Source organism: Limulus polyphemus, unplaced genomic scaffold (genome assembly GCF_000517525.1).
Source record: "Limulus polyphemus unplaced genomic scaffold, Limulus_polyphemus-2.1.2 Scaffold4447, whole genome shotgun sequence".
In the NCBI taxonomy this organism is placed as follows: Eukaryota; Metazoa; Arthropoda; class Merostomata; order Xiphosura; family Limulidae; genus Limulus; species Limulus polyphemus.
In genome coordinates, this window is record NW_013670057.1 from 1 (window position 1) to 11867 (window position 11867).

The 11867-nt window shown below is 33.2% G+C and overlaps 1 long non-coding RNA gene across 3 annotated transcripts; it reads left to right on the forward strand.

Annotated features, from left to right (window-relative positions):
- The first annotated feature begins 1420 nt into the window (after positions 1 to 1420).
- Positions 1421 to 5568, forward strand: LOC111088794. 3 transcript variants are annotated; one of them, XR_002613205.1, is made up of 3 exons: positions 1421 to 1737; positions 3630 to 3924; positions 4781 to 5568. It is a non-coding gene; the product is annotated as an uncharacterized LOC111088794 (long non-coding RNA). The 3 variants fall into 3 exon arrangements; XR_002613204.1 differs by lacking the exon at positions 1421 to 1737 and adding an exon at positions 2520 to 3043; XR_002613206.1 differs by lacking the exon at positions 1421 to 1737 and adding an exon at positions 2520 to 2963.
- The last annotated feature ends 6299 nt before the right edge of the window (positions 5569 to 11867 follow it).

Below are 11867 nucleotides of genomic sequence, written 5' to 3' on the forward strand. Positions count from 1 at the left end.
GGACATTTCCTGATGAAGTAGATGAACCCCCACGTGAAAGCAGGAAGCCAACGAGATGGAGACCAGTACGGAAGAAGATACGTCCCGTAAAATTATAAGACTTTGTTGAATTGTAATTTTGTGATTGTAATTCTGTACAGTTAATTAAGTTATTGTTAATTGTTATTGGTTTATTGTATGTGGTTATTGTTCGGGACGAATAATATTAAGGAGGGTGCAGTGTTGCGTCATCGAGATCATGTGATTCTCACGCTCTCTCCTTTCTTGAATTATCCTGTACTTTGGCGAATGTTCTAGTTCTTACTAGATATAGGGTAGGCGGATATATATAAGAGGGGAATGTAACGTATCTGGGTAGATAGTGAGTAATTGAACTGCAGTCACACGTTAACGTTCGTTCGTTACAGTGTTGTTTTAGCGCGAGTATTGAGATTAAGTGTATCGCAGAGTTATATTCGGAAAGAATAAACCAGTTTTATTAAGTAAAGACTTGTGTCGTTAAAGTTTCGTTGGAACGAAGTTACGGAAAAATCAATTAACAAACGGAGACGTAACAAACCTTTAGATTTCACTTTTGACAATTAAGCTCACCTCGACTGTTGCGAGACCCAACGGGCTGAGTGGGACCGAATAAACAGTGCTAGTTTGTGATAAACTTTTGCTGAGGAATTTTCTAGGCGGAATTAAGGTAAAATTTTTAATTTTTAAAGTTTTAATAACATTTACGTAAGCTCCATATGGGTTATTTGTTAGATGTTTATACGTCTCCATGTCATGCTAGTACTGTTGCTAAATTTAAGATCAAATTGATATGGGAATCACTTATATTAGATCCAAGTGAATATTGTTTTCTATCAATTCAATATCCGCTTTTCGGGTGATATGTTACATTTTTTGAAAAAACAACAAAACAAATTATTACCTTGTGGGCCAAATTTCCCAAATATTGAAAAAAAGTTTAAATCTAATTTATTTTTCAAATACGGACTTAGTAGGAGTCACTCTGCAGAATTTAATTGTAATGTTGTCTCCGTTCGTTAGTTGATTTTCCGTAACTTCGTTCCGACGAAACTTTAGCGACACAAGTCCTTTCTTAATAAAACTGGTTTATTCTTTCCGAATACAACTTTACGATACACTTAATTTCAACAGTCGCGCTATAACAAACGCTATATCTCACGTGGACAACAATATTTTGTCGGCATACATTCAATTACTCATTACACTGTTGTTCCGTCACGTTGTGACCATCTTATATATACCAGCCCACCCCCAATCTAGCAAATGCTAGGGCACTCCCGAAGGAACAGGTTTTTCTAGAAAGCGGGTGGCGTGATACTAGTCACGTGACCTCGCTGACGCAACAGTAAGTTCTCTGTGGATGTAAAGATCACGCAGACGTATTAGTCATAGCCCATGTAAATTAGAAATGAAGTCAAATGGTTTATAACTTGAGATGATTAATTAGGGGTGGACAATGTCGAAGTGCTGATGGAGAAAGAATCGCGCGCTCGTTTATAGTTTTATGGCCGTAATTTTGACTTGCTTAAACTCTGCAGCTGCAGACTGCATGTGACATTGTGAGAGGTTTCGCTGGACGTTAAAGTTTTAGAATGGCCAGTAGTTGTAAAGAAAAAGTCAGATGAAGAGATCTAAGTTATAATACTAATAGTACCTGACCCTCCCAGGTGCCATACAACACGACCGAATACTAACAAAGACAAGAGAAAGGAAAAGGTAATATCTTACTTTGTTTTCATAGTTATTTCAAAAGTGTATTGGATTTTGTATTCAACCTGTGAGTGTCATCCATTCTGTACATGATATTGTTACGTCTCCGTTTGTTAATTGATTTTCCGTAACTTCGTTCCAACTGAAATTTTAACGACACAAGTCTTTACTTAATAAAACTGGTTTATTCTTTCCGAATATAACTCTGCGATACACTTAATCTCAATACCCGCGCTAAAACAACACTGTAACGAACGAACGTTAACTTCAACAATACCGTGTGACTGCAGTTCAATTACTCACTATCTATATACACACAGTACATTATCCTCTTTTATATACCAGCGTACCCTATTTCTAGTAAGAACTTGAACATTCGCCGAAGTACATGATAGTTCTAGAAATGTTGCGTCACGGTGGTCATGTGACTCGCTGACGCAACAATATATACACACATTTTACTTATTGATTTAAAGGTTTGTGATTTCTTTCATTTTAACTTGGCATTTAAAATTTTCATCATCATTGTTAAGCGATATATTTCTTATTGTGTCATTCTGTATTTTATTATTAGTTGGAGAGATTTCATCTTATTTTAAAATTTCATCGATAAGGGGTTTTATTTTCCTTGACTTCAAAAGTCACTTGTTTCATCCTTTTATATTTTTATTATAGGGTTTTTAATTACTTAGCAATTTATTATTTACAGTTAAACTCTAAGTTTAAGAGTTTTTTTACAATTACATATGCGTAGTATGTTTCTTTCCCCTTCTAAAGGGGTAGGTGACCATTTTTAATATTTTTTTTTATTCACTTGCTTAGGCCGAAGAATTTTTTTGTTTTAAGCTCTACTTCTAGTGTGTGCTTACAAGTTACATATTGCATTTCGACATTTAAGGCTGGCTCCCTAAAAATAAAGACACTGATTGGATAGTGTACAAAGCACTTGTGTTACAGTCATCTAATGTTCATCTATTATTGGCTAGTAATTCTTGTTTCACCTTGTACTTAAGCTTTTTAAAGGAGAACTAGAATTCTAAGAAAGCTAATAGTTAACACTAGAATTATGTTTTTTTTTTAAATTATGTACCACTAGTTATTCAGGTTAAATGATGACATTGTACAGTGCCCAGAAACACACAGAGTGGACTTAGATTTAAACTAACGTTATTGATAAAGTAGTTGTAGAGTTATCTCAGCTGAAACAAGAAGAAAGATGAACAATTTGGTGGGTTAGTCACTTCTGTTTTGGTATCTTAGCCTTGGTTTCTTGCCTTATTTTTGGGTTTGTTGGGTAGAGAAACAAATGAAAGTGAGTGGAAATCATTTTTAATAAAGTAAAACTCTATAATTGTTGATGTATTTAGTGTGCATGTTTGTATTATGCCTAATGAGTACCTTGGCAATCTGACTCTATGATAGTAAAAATCACTAGAAGAGTAACATGAAGCAGACATTTCTTTTACAAGCATTGAGTGACAAACTTGAAATTCTCAAGAATTATTCCAAATTTCTTCATCTACTTCTTACAATTTTCTCTTAAAAAGGTTTTCTAAAGATTTTTTCCCAAATTCAACTGAAAGCTTGGTCATTCTTCCAATTTCTTTCTTTCTTTATTTTTTCATGTACGTATTTTATCTGCTCCTAATTATTCATGTTTTAAAAATGCATTTGGTTTGGGTATATTTTAATTCTTAGAATTCTCCAAGTTCACAAGACATTTATGCAAAGTTGTTTTTTTTAACTCTGTACCAAGTAAACTTCTTTACAGTTACATCAAAAGTAAGATACTCAAGCAGTAATTTGAACATATTATGAAACTGATAATAGTAATTGTTCTGTTGTAGATTTAAGTGCTTTCTTTTCAACTTAATTCTTCTAAATACCTTTTCTTCCAGCATTTTGGCCACTGTGCCTGAGGATGAAATTCTGTCCAATGTGTATGAAAGTTTAGAGAAACATATTTTTGCCATGGCTCATGTTTTGCAGCAAACAGCCATTGTTATATCTGATACAATGTTAAAATATTCAACAGGAGAACATTTTGCTTCAATTCCTTTTGGTAGAAATTATCTTCCATTGGCACTCTCAAAATGTCAAGTCATCACTTTGCTTCACATATGATGTTGTCCAATTTTCTGCTTTGGTTGTTATGGAAATGGAACTTCCACTGATAAAACAGTGGACACACAGGTAGGCTTGGAGTTTTTACTTATAATAATAATAATAAAGATTTACCAGTATTTTTTTTGTGTGCATTGTATTTCAATTTCAGCTGCATGTATTGGGAAATCTTGAAAGGTACTTTACCTGTTGGAATACCAAAGTTTTGTGATAATATTTAATACAAAAACTTAAGGTTTCAATACAGTAACAATGCCAAATTTAACACTTGTCAGAATACCAAAATTTTGTGATAATATTTAATACAAAAATTTAAGGTTTCAATACAGTAACAATGCCAAATTTAACACTTGTCAGAATACCAAAATTTTGTGATAATATTTAATACAAAAACTTAAGGTTTCAATACAGTAACAATTCCAAATTTAACACTTGTCAGAATACCAAAATTTTGTGATAATATTTAATACAAAAACTTAAGGTTTCAATACAGTAAAAATGCCAAATTTAACATTTGTCAGAATACCAAAATTTTGTGATAATATTAAATACAAAAACTTATGGTTTCAATACAGTAACAATGCCAAATTTAACATTTGTCAGAATACCAAAATTTTGTGATGATATTAAATACAAAAACTTAAGGTTTCAATACAGTAACAATGCCAAATTTAACACTTGTCAGAATACCAAAATTTTGTGATAATATTAAATACAAAAACTTAAGGTTTCAATACAGTAACAATGCCAAACTTAACACTTGTCAGAATACCAAAATTACTTTTTATTCTTTTGTTGTTCATAACTTGCATACTAAATTTCGTGAAGTTTATTTTTGCATATTAGTATTTTTAATTATTTCAAGCATTTTTCCTTGCAAGATATAGTAATTATTATATCAGTGTTTTTTTTTCATTCTCTACAGCAGCTATTCCATTGACTGATTCTTACTACAAACTACTTCCACTCCAGTTTTTGTTGAATAGGAGTTAAATTGTATTGTGATGAAAACGACCACTGGATCATATCAAAACTCATGCTAACAGACAAGTAGGCTTGCTGTAAAAATGCTTTGACATTGTAGAAATTTCTATTTCACTTCTTCAGGTAAAAAAAGGTGTTTCAGTAATGACAAATGGATTTTCTGATGATAAAAATAAATCACCTTATGTTAGTTCCAATTTTGATGAAACAATATCTGATTCAGGAAATAGTTTACAGCATAAGAAAAAAGCTTTTAAACAGTTCTACACTGTTAATAAACTGTTTGGCATAATTGGAAAAATCACGAGTAAGAAGTTAAAAAACATACAAAGTAGCTGGTAATATTACTAAAAACTGTAATTTTTTTAAAGGGTGTTGCTGAATTACCTGTGATTGTTTCACTGAAAGAAAAAGAACCTTTATGTATCATCTTCTGTAGAATGGGAGAGTTAGTTAAGAGCTGGATGGCCTTTTGCTTGAAGGAAACTTTAATGCAGACTTCAAGGTCTGAAGATCATGTAGTAATGATAGAGAAATTGTTATATGAATTATTATGACATCAGATCTGAATATATGAACAAACAGACGAGTGTCTGGGTTAATGTAATGGATGGCCAGTTCTGTTTCATACTTCTAAATGTTCACATACTAGTGTTGAAGTGGCATTTTGTTTTGCCACTACACATGTACTTATACAGACCCTTGAATATAGAAGTGTTGGTATTTGAACTTTATATTGAAATAAGTGTTTAATGGCTAGCTCTATATATTTATCTAAGCTGCATTTGAGAGTAAAAGGGTTTTATTAAGTAGATCATTTGTTTTTTAACTAGTAAGGCTTATGAGCCCATAAAAGGAAGGCATATAAGGTAGACCAATAGTCAAAGATAGAAAGATAATGCTTAAGACCAATAGCTATATTAAGACAAAAGTAATTAGAATATTTTCAACAGTAAATTCAGTCCATTTTACAGTCTTTAATTGTAAAACTTCCATTTTAAAAAAAAGCCTAAAACATAAACATTTTGAACAGAGGTAAGCCGTTGGGAAACAAGTTATACTGTATTTTACAGCATATAAGATGCATCTGTACTTTAGTAAAGAATATTTAGGAAAAAAAAAACATTTGAGCCAGTTAAGAGGCAAAAATTAAAGCAGGGAGCTCATTATAAAACTGGAAATCATAATTAATTACCAAAAAGGTTATAAAAGGTGTTATAACAGCATAGACTATACAGTAGCATCTGCTGTACATCAGTTATGTTCCTAAGTAATTGTTGCTAAGCAACAGTTTTTTCTGTCCTTGAATGGGATTTTTATAACCAGTAGAAAGAGCAGAATTGACAATTAGTCTCTTTAGGGTAAGGACACATAAGTAATAGATCATTTTTCAAATGACAAACATACTTCCAGGGTGTTTGTTGTGGATATCGGTGTCATCAGTGAGTAAACTGTACTGGCCTGATGTGGCAGTAACGAAAAAGACCAGGGTGTCTTTTGCATGTGAGCAATATGTAGTATACAGTAGTTTTCATGAGAATTCAGAAACACTTACTGCTTTGCACGGAAGAACCTGGTTAACTGCTCAGCTGGACAGACTCTAACTATCTTGGATTATTATTATTTATTGTAAATCCACTTGTATATTTAGCAAATTTTTTTTCATTAATTATAAGCCTAATCACATATTTATGTATAAAGTATTTGTTATATTTTAATCTACAGTTGTCTGGGGAAATACTAGGTAGAATTTAGCTTATGGGGAAAACTGAGAGATGCATTTTCTCTACCTTCACATATTAGATGCAGAATGATTTTTAGAGGCTTTTTTTCAGGAAAAAGTGGCTTACATGTCATATTAAGAAGTAGTACATGTTATGCTAAGATACAGAAACAGCTGCACTAAATTTTGATGAACAATTATATTCTAAAACTATTGAACAGAGATTTAATTTATATTGTAAATAATATTTACTTACTTGTAGGTAGTAGGAGGTGCACACAGATGAACTAAAATAAGATGAAAAGTTAGCTAACACAAAATGGACTTTTGTTATATTACTAGAAGCTGGGAAATTGTTTACTTATAAGCACATACATTAATGACTTTGTTTACTTTTGCAAACCCCTGGATGTTTGAAAGCTAACACCCATACATCTTTTAAATATTTACACACATTCAAAGTGCATTTCTATTCATCTGAGCAATTTTCATTGCAAGCACAGTTATGTAAACAAGCAGGTAAATTCTATGTTATGTTCTTGAAGCAGGGGATAACTGGTGTTAGAAACATATGTTTGTTTACTCATGGAAGTATCTCGCTATGGTATACCGAAACAGCAATGGCACATGCAGTGAATCATTTCCTTACGTTTGGAGAGTTTCAATGGTGTGTGTCACTAAAAGTAAATTAGAAGAAACAGATGTGTGAAAAGGTTAGAGGTAGAGCTGTGAACATAAGTACTTTCGAACTTCACGATCAATACTAACAGAACTGTACATTTAATTTTGCATATTACAACATTTATTTTTATTATAGCTAGATTACTTGGAAAATCAAGTATACTGTTATGGTAGGGTAAATAACAGATAAAATATAAAGATTTACTGGAAGAAAATTTTTTTGTATATATTTAAGAGGTTTCAGGGATTACACAAATGAAATTTAAAAGTATATTTAATCATAAACTAAAATCACTAAATGAGATAGTGAATATTTAGAGTGCAAAAAGTCACAAACGGAATAAAATACTTATTTACAAAATATGACTTTTTATATACAAAAGCTGTATAATAATGTTTCTGATAGTCTGCAAAGTTTTGTGAAGATATGCAAACATTATAACTAGTGTCATGGCTACTTTGTTGGTTATGTGATTTGCTGTTTGGGTACATCCTCTAAACATATGGTTAATTGCATATCTTTCCGACAGAAAAGTATGATCTTCTAGTAATATCTTGAATCAGCACAGATACCCACGAAGATGCCCATCCATATGAGGTATTTGTGGAGATCTGTTGCTCCATCTTCTAATCATGCTTCTTTTTATTTCTTATATTTTGATTCTGTAACTGACAGGCCCCTTCATTTAGCATGGACATAGCTATCTAAAGGGCTGGGAGGGCTTGAAGCCCAATTTTTTCTTATATTTTAAGAAAATAATCTGATTAGGCTGAACCTGGACCCATGTCAGACCTCAATATGCCTATTATGAATATCTTTTATTTTAACACATAGTAACTAGTAATGACAACGAGTCAAGAAAAAATGGAAACTAAATATAACTAATGTTAAGTTATTTAACAAAATTAGCAGTTTGATGTTATCAGGGCTGGATTAAACAGTTGCTGAGCCCCAAGCACAGGCTGCACAGCACACCTTTTGGGCCCCCATGACCCATGCATCACATTTTTCAAAGATAATCTCAAACAAATCTATGATTATATTAGAATATATTAATTTTTTTAAACAGTAAGCTTAATGTGTAATAGCTGGCATGTAAAATGAAAGAGTAATCTACTTAAACTAATAAAAAAAACATTTTCCTTTTTATTAAAAATAACTACATTAATAACAACATTATTACTATAAATATCTGCAAGTTTTAAAATCTTGTTTTATGAGCTCTCATTGTAGCCAGTGTATTAATTATTTCATTTGTGTATAAGTTATCAAATATTGGATTCAATGCTTAGAATTGTGAGGTTTGACAGCCTGTCTTGCAGACATGGGGTCAGTTACAGGTGTGTGATTATGAGTACAAATACAACATGATTGCAAGATGTGTTTACGACTGCACAGGAGCATTGGAAGGAAAATGTATGTGTTGCGGGTACTGCTGGTGTAATAACGACATGTAGGGCAGGGATCTGAGGGCAGAGCCCCAGTGTGGACCCAGGGAGCAAAGCCTCTCCTGGGTTTTCAGTGGTTAATGAGTGTAAAGAATTGATCTCCAGTCAGTATATAACTAATTTACATAACCCTTTATTTACCCAATGTAGTAACTATTTCTGTGTGAATGATATATTACAAAATAATATATAAATAAAACTGTCACATGACATTGGCATGGACCAATTCCCATTTATTATGAATTAAAGGATGATATAGAGGGAAATGACTTACCCCCACTTTCGATCAAGGGGGGGGGGTTCTAATCTCTTGGATCAGAAAACAAAGTTTAAATCTCAGTTTTTATTCTCAAAATTTTCAAAGTCAACCGTTACACCGAATAAACATCAGTTGTTCAAATTGATAGTCTGTCAAGTTGCATCGTTTTGGTTTGAATACTACCTGTGATCAAGAAATATCATTCAACAGGGGTGTTAGAGGCTGGAATAGGAAGGCTTAAGCAGGCAGCTCGTGCCAAAACTTCATTATTGTGGTGAGCTGCTTGCTCTTTCCAAAATGCTAATGGATTGGCTTCTTCAAGAAACACTGGCTACTGAAATATTCTGAAACTTTGGTTTCAATGACTGGCCTTAGACTTGGTCGTGTGCTTGTTGGCTGTTGAGGTACATCCTTAATGAACTGGATGAACATGGATCATTTACAGGGTAGTGATGAAGTGCTGTCACTATCAGAGTTGGAAGTCTGTGAAATTTTGGGAGTATGTCAATGTTCACAGCAATTACTTTGGCTAGCACAGCTGTTCTCACTTCCTGTGCCTCTTCAGGGGTGCACAGGCCAATTTTCATCTGGGATCGAGAGTGGCAACAACTTTGAATATTAGTATGTCAAATATAGATAGTTGCCAATCTACAGATATTTTGAGAGTTTGCACCATCATACTGCTGTACTTTGAGGACAACTCGAGCATCTCAGTTTGAAACTCTCAGATAATGGAATAGAATGCTAGATGTAACTTTTTCTCAAGTTATGTCTGTGGCCCATTCAAATGGAGTCAGAATTTCAACAAGTTCCTTAGTAACAAACTTTTTTGGCGACACAGCATCATGGTCTATACCCCGGAGAATGTCTTTTTCCACTGACATCAGAATAAATACCTCCAAATGATCAGAATTCAAAGTACTCTTTAACCTGTTCTTAATGAATTTCAGACTTAAAACTTCTTTCACAAGCCACCTGAGTAGTAGAGAATGTTAATAAGTATTTATTAGCTAGTCTGATGTTTTTATATGCCTCGCTGAATAGCTTGTGTTTTTCCAATGTAAAATAACCACAAACTGCACAGTTGCGGCATCATTTACACATAGAAATCTAGTAATCATATTCTAATTCACCTTTTTCCTTCACTCTAAGCTCTGTCTTACTAGCAATTTCATGACAATTCATATACAAGGTGTACTCCTCAGGTAGTGTATGTTTCAGCCTATCCCAATTATTTGCCAAACTTATAAATTCAGTTTGCAATTGCTCCCAAGTTAATTCCTCATCAATTTTCAAAAGTACTTCAATTAGCTTTGGAAGTGCAGCCTGAGGCAAGAATGTCTTTATTTCTCTGAACTGTGCAAGAGACAAACAAGACAGGTCCCTATATAAAGTCCCATTCTGCTCAACTCTAACTTTAAGCTTTCAGTAGTAGTGTCTAATATTCTATTATGTACACAAACCTCAAATTTGTTATAGACATCAAATGTTGTTTCTTCTCCCTTCTCCAGGTAGCCTGCTACTGTTCTGTAGTCTTCTTTCTGGAAAAAACTCTTGAATGACAATACTATTTAGTGGGCTTCATTTTTCAAGTTCATCTCTTGCCCAGTTAGTGAAATCTGTCACTTGTTTTCACCCCTTCACAGTCCCATTGAATTTTAACCAGGTGATCTAGAGTACCCATCACCAAGTGATGTGCTTTTAGTCGATCTGTCCCAACAATTCACAGGTACTTCGATAAAGGAGTTGCTAGATTAAAAATCTGAAGATATATGAATGCTGTCATTATTGTTTCGTAGTTCAGAAGAACTTCTTTACAAGATATAGCTTTTGCTCGTATATCTGAGGATAAGTTTTCTGCTTCGCCAATATTATTGAGAGGGAGAGAATTACATCTACATACAGGGAACTTTGTGGATTTCCCAAAGAACAAAATATTTTAGTGAGTGCAAGATCTGTTGCTCACCAATGGTTTGTAAGTGGTGTTGATTGCATTTTTCACTTGTCTGATCCCACACGGTCATTCTTATATAGGACTCCCTAAAAAAATCTGCAATTCCATTTAACAGAGAGAAGAGTGAAGTAGCAGGTATAGGTGATCGAGTTGCATTACCAATTACAAGATTTAATATATGACTATAACACCAAACATGATTTTGTCCTCGTGACTCACTGTTTAGCCAGCTTGAAAAGCCATTGTAAACTCCTTGTATATTAGCTGCTCCATCCGTTGCATTGGCAATACATTTATGATATTTATGTCTAAGTTCAACTAAACCTTTTCCTGTAGAGTCGGTACGATTCACTAGTGCTAGCAGCCTTTCCTGAATGCCTTTATTGTTCACATACCGAATGACAACAGAACATTGGTCTTTCACTGAAATATCTTGTGTTGTGTCTAGTTGTACTGAAAACATATCAGCTTTCCTTACTTCATTAGCTATAACCCTCTTTATTAACTCGATCACTACCAGCTACTAACTTTTGTGTAGCCAACGCCAGTCTTACTATGATATATTTCATTCCAACAATAAAACTAGTGGATGAAATTATTTGAAAATTCACAAAAATGTTTATAAATACCTGTAGTTCAAGAAACATACAGCCTGTTACTTTTGATAAATTTAGTTTTTTTTTTGCATTACGATCTTTAATATCTTGGAAAATTACATTAGGATATGGTATTTATAAAAATGATTACGATATTATATTTGTTCCAGACTTGAACTTATTACTTTTTATGTTTTAGTACATTATTTTTACATCTCGAAAACTTTTTGTCGTTTGTTACTGCAAGCACGTGGTATAATTTCAAACTAGTCTATACAGGCTTTAACCAGCTTATCATGGTAGTCTTCTATCGACGAGTCATGACGTTTACAGTTAACCTGATTACTTCTTTTTCTTTTCACAGAG